Source organism: Sturnus vulgaris, chromosome 1 (genome assembly GCF_052056855.1).
Source record: "Sturnus vulgaris isolate bStuVul1 chromosome 1, bStuVul1.hap1, whole genome shotgun sequence".
In the NCBI taxonomy this organism is placed as follows: Eukaryota; Metazoa; Chordata; class Aves; order Passeriformes; family Sturnidae; genus Sturnus; species Sturnus vulgaris.
In genome coordinates, this window is record NC_142243.1 from 40,940,014 (window position 1) to 40,948,414 (window position 8,401).

Here is an 8,401-nt window from a genome sequence, read left to right on the forward strand (position 1 = left end):
TTCTTCAGCCAGGTCCCAAAGGACCTTTGGCAACTGTGCCACAAAGTCAGCTGGAGCACGGGAAGTGTACTAACATGCCAAATTTATCTATATATGGAAAGATATTGCAATAGTGTGTACTCCCTAAATACTTAAAGACCAAATGGAAACAGGATCCCTGCTGTGGGCAGGGAATTGTTATTTAGACAAGAATCTAATTTAAAAACCAAAACCACAAGTTCTCCATTAATCATGCTCACAGATCTCAAAACAAGTTTTTAAAAACTTTGTAGCATACTACCACTACTAAGATTTTCACTAGAAGTTTAAGTTACATGTAAACTGTTTTTTATTTTATGAGTCGAAGTAGTACAATGCTATTCCCCACAGTATTTCTTACCAAGAGCAGCGGTCTTCAGTTCAAAGGCAGAAAATACTATTTCCAAGTTAACACCTCTCTGTAACAATTTATATGACATGGATACAGACATGTTTGCACGTCATTAAGTTATAGAACAGAGATCTTACTACATAAATTAAGGTTGATTTGAAATAGCACCATTATGAAATCCAGAAGGAAAGCACATAAGGTTTTGGGCTATCAAATATGCCCACTATTTTTGTAGATAGCATTCACAGACTAATTATCACATTTATTTTTAATAATATAATTTGCAATCTTTTTTCCATTAAAATACAGAGTTGGCATCCTATCTACAGAACGATTAAACAAAAAATAGCACAAAACAATGGCTGGTATTGTAAAACCTGGTGTTATACATTTAAAACCAGCTTAAAGATAGTCATACTAAAATTAACATCAGAATTTTCCAATAGCAGAGGGTCTGGTTTTGTTTTGTTTTGGTTTTTTTTTTAAATGTTGAATGTTTAGGTGGACAATGGTTCATCATTCATTTATCTTTTCTGAAAGAAATACACTTTGATTTCTGAAGAGATAAAAATGAATTTATTATCACCCCATTTGCACAGAAAGTACTAGAACAGGGTATTTATAAAAAAGCTAATTAGAAAGTGTAAAAACATACATGATTCAGCTGCATATCGGCATGCATTGTTCTGTTGAACAACTATGGAATGAAAAAAAAAAGAAAATTAAACATACTGGTAGATTGATTTTTCCTGTAACACCATCATGTTCCTACACAGCTGTTTGTAAGCTGTCCAGCCTAGAGCTTGGAAGCTACCAAGAATTATTTTCTAATTAGCAAGACATTTCCCTTTACTTCAGTCTGATATCCTAATCCCAGCACATGTTAAGCACATACAAAGGAAATACATTGTCAGGCACGAGCATACGGCCTGCAGAATCAGAATTCTGGACTTTTAAAACACAGCAAGAAAACCCCACCAAAAGCAAATCCCAGCTCTCTTCAGACTTCAGCAAATAATTCACCATAACAGATGGCCACAAGGATGTGTACCAGAACATCCAGTGTCAAAAGGTGTGTCTTTAACTGAGACTAGTAACTTTCCAGTACTAAATACATTCCAGTTTCATGACCCATCAGAAAGGGACGTTAACTAATTCAATTGTTTGTTTCTCGGATTTATGGGAACACTATGTTTTGGTACAAAAGAGAAAAAATTAAAATTCTATCTTAAAAAGGTCCACTGATCAGCAATCAAATATAGTTATTTGGTATAAGTAATATTAAATGACACCACATCAGATTTTCACCTAGAAAACTGTAAATAGAAGATAAAATATTCAGAAATGTTGAGGGCCCAGATGACAATGTGAAACTTAGTAGTGTCAAAGACAGGCTGGATAAACCCGGTCTAGTGGGAGCTGTCCCTGCACATGGCATGGTGGGGTTGGGACTAGAGGATCTTTAAAGTCCATTCCAATCCCTTAACATCCATGGTGATTCTATGGCAGTTAAATAACTCTGATGCATTAGAAGTGCGTGTCTAGAACAGCTTACTCCCTGTATTCTGTTGAATTTTCTTGACTACTTTTATTATGTGTGATTTAAATAAGTGCAATTAGAATGATACAAAATTCTTATTGCATATAATTAGAACAGAATGAACTTGATATAAAAATCAGCACTCTATGAACCACATTACATTAGATTTCACTTTGGCAGATGCAAAGGCTGCATTAAACATATCTATTTATGCAGTGCAAGTCCTTGCAAATACAAAAATAAGTCATAGTTGCTTTCTTCTGATTCCTTTCTGTGCCTGGCATTGTACAGAAGCAACAGAAAGATCACAAAACCTGTCCTGCTCAAACATAATGGCTTAGCAGTCTTTATACTCTTTGCAATCCTGCACCAGTCAAAGTAGGACACAAAGCTGCATTCCAGTAAAAATTTGGAAGAACGAAATAATAATACATGCAAATAAAATCTTTGTTGTATATTTCTCTAGACTGTTAATAAATCATAAGTAATATTTAAAATAAATCTGCCCCAGCACAAACCAGCACAGTCTGTCCAAGTCAGTAGTTAGCAGTAGAGGTAGAAAAAAAGTGAAAAGAACTCACAAAAAAAACCAAGCCCAAAACACAACACAGTGTGATTTCTCAAGTGCATTATTTATGGATTTATAACCAATCAAGCCCTTTATTAGACATGAAAACAAAACAAAAAGTCCATTCAGTAACAGGTGGTATGCAAGATCATGGGAACAATGCTAACCTTGCCAAAATTACTAAACTTTGTAAGATGACTAGACTGGTATTTTTTAATCTATCTATCTTGACAGATGCAAGCCATACTGGAAGGTAAATCTTCATGTTTCAGGTGACTCTGGCAGGCAGCTGGAATTTGTTCTGTCCTGGCTATTGTTACAGGGCCTCTTTAGGAAGGCTATGAAAGGAAGGATTTTGTCAGGAAAATCCACAAACGCCAGAGGTTGTGTCCAAAAAGGAGATAGAGGAGTCCTTCAACTTTATTCGTTCCCACTGGGACACACACCCCCTGGGTTTTGTGTCTCGAGGTTCCTGAGGGTGTAGCCTCCTTTTATCCCGAACTCCCGGCCGCATGTTGCCCTCTTCCTTTCCTCATTGCTGAAGTACCAGGAAGGTACAGCCTTCCCGAGCCGCCTACCACATATTCCCCCCTTGAACCTGCTACTTTACCCTAAAGTTCAGAAGTTCAAGCTTGTGCAGACCCACTTGTTTATTCGAAGAGCCAAGCTATGCGTGAACTGCAACAAACCCGCTGCCCTAAGTTAGCAGAGACATTAAGACCCATTTCAAAGGCGTTAACAACCATACCTTCACCCAGCAAATTGCTTGTAAAGGCATTAGCTTTTCTCTCAATTTGATAACACAAAAAGAAGAAGAAGAAAAAAAAAGATAGGTCTCTCTGGGGGAAATTATTTAGGATATGTTCCTACTTTGTTACTACATACAGGTTTTTGTTGATAATTAAAATGCAGAAGCATAATTTTATGACTGGCAAAGAGCAAGTGAAAACTAAGGACAAAAGAAGAGCAAAGCCCACCTTTAACTTCTTAACAAAAGTGGTGCATTTTCCTTAATTAATTCTGAGGTATTTACGGTCCCCTAAGAAAACTGTGACTAAAACCCCCCCCACAGCTCAGTCCTGTATGAGGGACAGGTGTGGGTGACACTTCCAGTGATCCAAATTCTTTATGGACACTACCGTAGAAGAACACCTTTCTTGTGAACCTTACAGCGTAGAAATGACCCCTATTGCAACAGCAAATGGTCTTGCAGAATAATTTCTAAAGGTTGAGTTAAAAAGGATTTGAGAGAGCTGTAAAGCTGGTTTTCACCAGGCAGGGATTGCTGACTTGAGTCCTGTGCTGGAAAAGTTATGAAGACAAGTTTCTAAGAACTGTCTTACCCAGCTGCCAGCAAAGAAGATGAAGCTCCAAATTAAAAAGCTGACCAGTTCCGAGACTGCTGCCCGTGTCCGGTGCCCTCACACCCGGCGCTCCCGCACGGTTTTCCCTCACATCGCTCTGTGCTCCGGCCGCCGGACGGGCGCTGCCGGACGGGCTCAGCGAGCCCGTGAACAGCTACGGAGATGCCCGCAGGGTGCGGGGCAGCGGCTGAGGCTCTGGGTCGCGGCGGGCACAGCGGCGCTGCCCAGCCCCGTTGTCCCGGCCGCGGCTCCTGGAGGGAAGCGCCGCCGGGCGGGCGGGGGGCGCCGCTGCTGGGCCCCTTTTCCTCAGCGCGGGTTGCGCCCCTTGCCCTCAGCGCGGGCTGTGCCCAGCGGCGGCGGGCCCGGCCCGGCCCGGCCCCAGGCTCGCTGTCCGACTGCGCGGGGAGCAGGATCGGTGCTGCCGCTCAGTGATGCCCGGTTCGCCCCTCAGCAGGGCGGCCCGAGGGCTCTGGCCGCGAACAGGGTGGTTCCGCCGCCTCCCCTCGCTTCAGATGCGAGGCTTTCAGACGCTTTCCGTGAGGCAATGGGCGCTGCAGGAGCACCGCAGGTACCGCGCCCGCTCCGGTTCGCTCGGAAAGCAGCAGCAGAAGCAGCTCTGGAAGCACAGCAGCCCCGGCCGGGTAGGCAGAAAGGGCCGTCCCGGGAGCCTTCCCCGCCCCGAGGGCTCGTCGCAAAAATCTCCCTTCATTCCCGTCGTCCAGAACTGCAACAGGTTGAAGGAAAACGTGGTTGGTCATAGGAGCTTAGTGGCTGAGGGTTTTGGGTTTTTTTTCTCTTTTTTCGGCTAACCGAAGTTCTATTTTTGACTTTTGTATGATGCTGCCAGAAGTTATATTTATGTGTGAATGAAAAGAAAAAGGAAACAGAAGGAGGTCTGTCCAGAATGAATTTGTTGGTAAACATCATACTTTGGAGTGGTCACTCATTTTTTTTAAAGGAAACTCTGTTGTGAAAGAAAATCTTGTCAACAAAATGCATGAACTCTGAGGCACTGACATTGTCATTCCAAATATGGCAATTTATTGCCATAAACTTTTTTCACAGTTTTGACAGAAAAAGATTTTGGATTGGAAAGGAATTAGAGATGAAGGGAGGATGCTTGGAATATGACCAGAGTTTTGCTGCTGGCTTAGTATGGTATAAAGCTTATTAAGCATTTTTTTTTTAAATTGACATTTAGTTATTTGTACTTTTTTCTTATCTATTTCATGTGTGCATTTACTTTTATTCTGCAGTGCAACTAGGATATGGCACAAATGAGCCAGGATGAAGCACACTCAGGTAATTTCAGTGCGATAAAGAAAACATAAAGCTATCAGTAGTATGCAATCCATAAGCTGAATAAATAATACTTTTATTATCAATCTAGTTGGTAGCTCTGGGTTAATTTGTCTGTCAAATGTCTCCTAAATTAAAGCTATGTCTGTCTATTCTTTCTTTCATGGATTATGGCAGAAGAAAGTGGTAAGAGCTAACAACACCCTCAGAACATTCTAGCGCACTGAGACAGCTTCCTGTAGCAAATTGGTTTTTGTCTGATTCCACAAACAGAATTCTAATGGATGTTTTCTTTCCTTGTGAAAGGCTTTTACTCTTTTGTGTAACACTTGGTTTTAATTACCTTTATCTTCTGTCATCTTATTCATAAGCCTTCTTATAGTAAGTTTTCACATTGTATGAGTGCTGTTGTCATTTCCAGTAACAGACTGTTAAAATATCAAAATACAAGGTAGAGAAATGGTCAGGACTTGCAGCTCTCTGTGAAGACATTAAATTGTCTGAATTCAGAAACTACTGTATCCTGCCCCATAAGCTCTGCCTTCCCTTGTGGAAGGCACTGCAGTAGCTGGTACTTAATGTTTTGCTATTGTCTAGCAGTTGTAATCAGGGTACCTGAGCCAGAGACATCTGTTCACTGTCAGGGCAGTTTGTTCTGGAAGCATTTCAGCTGGGCAAAGGGAGCTGGTCTTGAGCACACTGAACTTGTTAATTATAATGAATTTGAATTTCCATGTGCCCATATGATAAAACCAGTAAAAATTCTATTACCCTTTCCTGACTAAGCTTTTTTATTTTATTTCAGTGTTAATCCCAAACTGGTCATCTCTCAGTTATGAGTATTTGGAATGGGAAATTTAGGTACTTTTTATAGCTAAATGTCTTCAGAACTTGCTCAAATTCATGCTTCCCCACTGTATGGCCATTTCTTTATGGATTTCTTGTACAAATCTTAGTGAAACACATTAAGTAAGCAAAGGGAAAGGACAAGAATTTGTAGGGTTTCTTTTGTATTTTTTTATTATTTTCTTTTTGTTTTCTTTTTTCTTTTTTTTTTCCTTTGGAGGGGAGGAAGAGGTGTTCCGTGGGGAAGTAGGCTGTAGGAAGGAAATGTTTGTATTCCTTATTCATGGAAATTATTAAGGGGTACTGTGATAAATAGATGATTTGGTACTATAAAAAGAACGAGTAATTTTCTGCTGAGATAGTTACATTAATTAGAGGCTGGCTTAATAAGCCTCCAGTTCAGTGATACAAAGTGTAAATGCTTTGTTTTCTCTAGTCTTCTCTAACCAGCTGTCTTTTTCAACAGCTTTAATATTTTAAATATCTTAGTTGAGTTCAAGAAAATTGTCACTTTCCAGCTCAGGAAAACTGAAACTTGTGAGGCCTTCAGATGATAACAAAAACATTGTCCTACTATAGAGGTGTAGATCACTTTCATGAACAGGAAGGTCTTTTGGCATAATTGTCCAACTCTGTTTTCTACCAATTAAACAGTGATGAGCCAGTCGAGTTCCAAGGCTGCAGTTTCAAAGCCATTAGCTGGTAAGCCTGAGGTGAAAAGAAATGCAGAGGGATGTTCCAGTCCAGTCTGCTCCTTGATGGGTCTGCAGCATATTCTAGAAGGCCAAGAAAGATAATTCATTTCGTTAATTCTGGGGGAATAATCACAATTTAGGATAGACTAATGTAATTCCCAGAAAAACATTTTCCTGGGAGCTTTTCCATCTTTTTTGAACCATGAGGAGAAGGAGAGTTGTAGATAGGCACACTGTACTGAAGGTAGGCTCCATGTTCTTGGGCCTATGTTCTTCCTCTTTTATTTCTACTGGCCTCTTGTTTGAGAGTGCATTTACAGATGTCTTTCCTGATCATCTGGAATGTATATTACAGAAAAAGAAAAAAGCATGGACCAGGCATGTAATCCAGATATCAAAATATATTGTTGATTTTAAAATTATTTTTAAATTTCTTTTTCTTACATACGTGTATCAACGATTTCATATTCTGCAGTTAAATCACTTAAACCAGTCTTGGGTTCAAGTTGTGCCTACCGTGCTCCCTGATCACTGCACTGACCTTGTAATGTAGGCAAGGGTTATTGCTGTCATACTTGATTTCATTAACAAAGCAATTAATTTTTAAGAAGACACTCTTCCTCCCTTTGTGCAATATTCTGATTTGACAAAATTAAAAAATCTTTTAAGGTATAGTCATACTTCTGTGATAAAAGAAAACAGACCTGGTTTTGTAAACTGAAAAATGAGGGAGAATGGGAGGCCGTGTAATGATTTTGTTGTTGAAACGTCATTAGTATTCATATAATTAATTATGCATTTTAAATATGTGATACTCATTTGGATGTAAGAACTATGAAGAAATGGAGATCTCAAGGAACTGTATTGACATATATATTTTACATAATCCTAATTTTTCTCCACAATACTTTCTTACCTTTTTTCCTTCTATGTTCTTCACAAGGTAATAGAGAAGTTAGTAGCTGGAGTAGTCTGTTGCATATGCACTGTTTCCTGATATCTTTGTGGTATGTAAAGATAAAATGCTTTTGTTACAAGATGTTACTTTTAGATCATAAAAAGAACTAAAAATAACTTTACTGGTAAGTGAATCTTCCTTGAAAAAAAACTGTTGCATTAGTTGTTATAAATAGGAATTTTTAAAGAATTTAGAATAAATACAGCTTGATACTTTGTAATGAAGGATTTGAAATGCCTTTGCTTTCCTATGGCTGAAAAAAAATGAAAACATTATCTGTGTAAAGTGTGGGTTCATAATGAAAATGAAAAGTTTTTAAAGCAGGGACTGATGATGCAAGTTTATACAGCTCAGCCATGATATTGCAATATCATACTCATCCATGTTTTAAGTGTGGATTTCTGACAAGTATTTTCCTGAAGAGACTGAGCCACTTAAGAGTGGAAGTAATTATATCTGTCTGGAGCTTTCTCCAGGAAGCAGTTCTGGGAAAAATATGCAGATAGCCAAGGTAATATTACAGGGGCTACCATCCTAATTTTTTGGTCATCTTTTTTGTCAAGACATGCATATACTTACTTTGTATTATAGGCAGAAATATTTCAGATATGCTCTTTTTCTCAAGAGTATTAAAAATAAAAATTAATTGTAGAAAAACATTTGATATTATTTCAACCACTGCTGAATCTCCATTACTCCAGGCAGGATTATTTATATAAGATTTTCAGCACCAGTGTATTTTTTAATTAGATTGTTCTTCA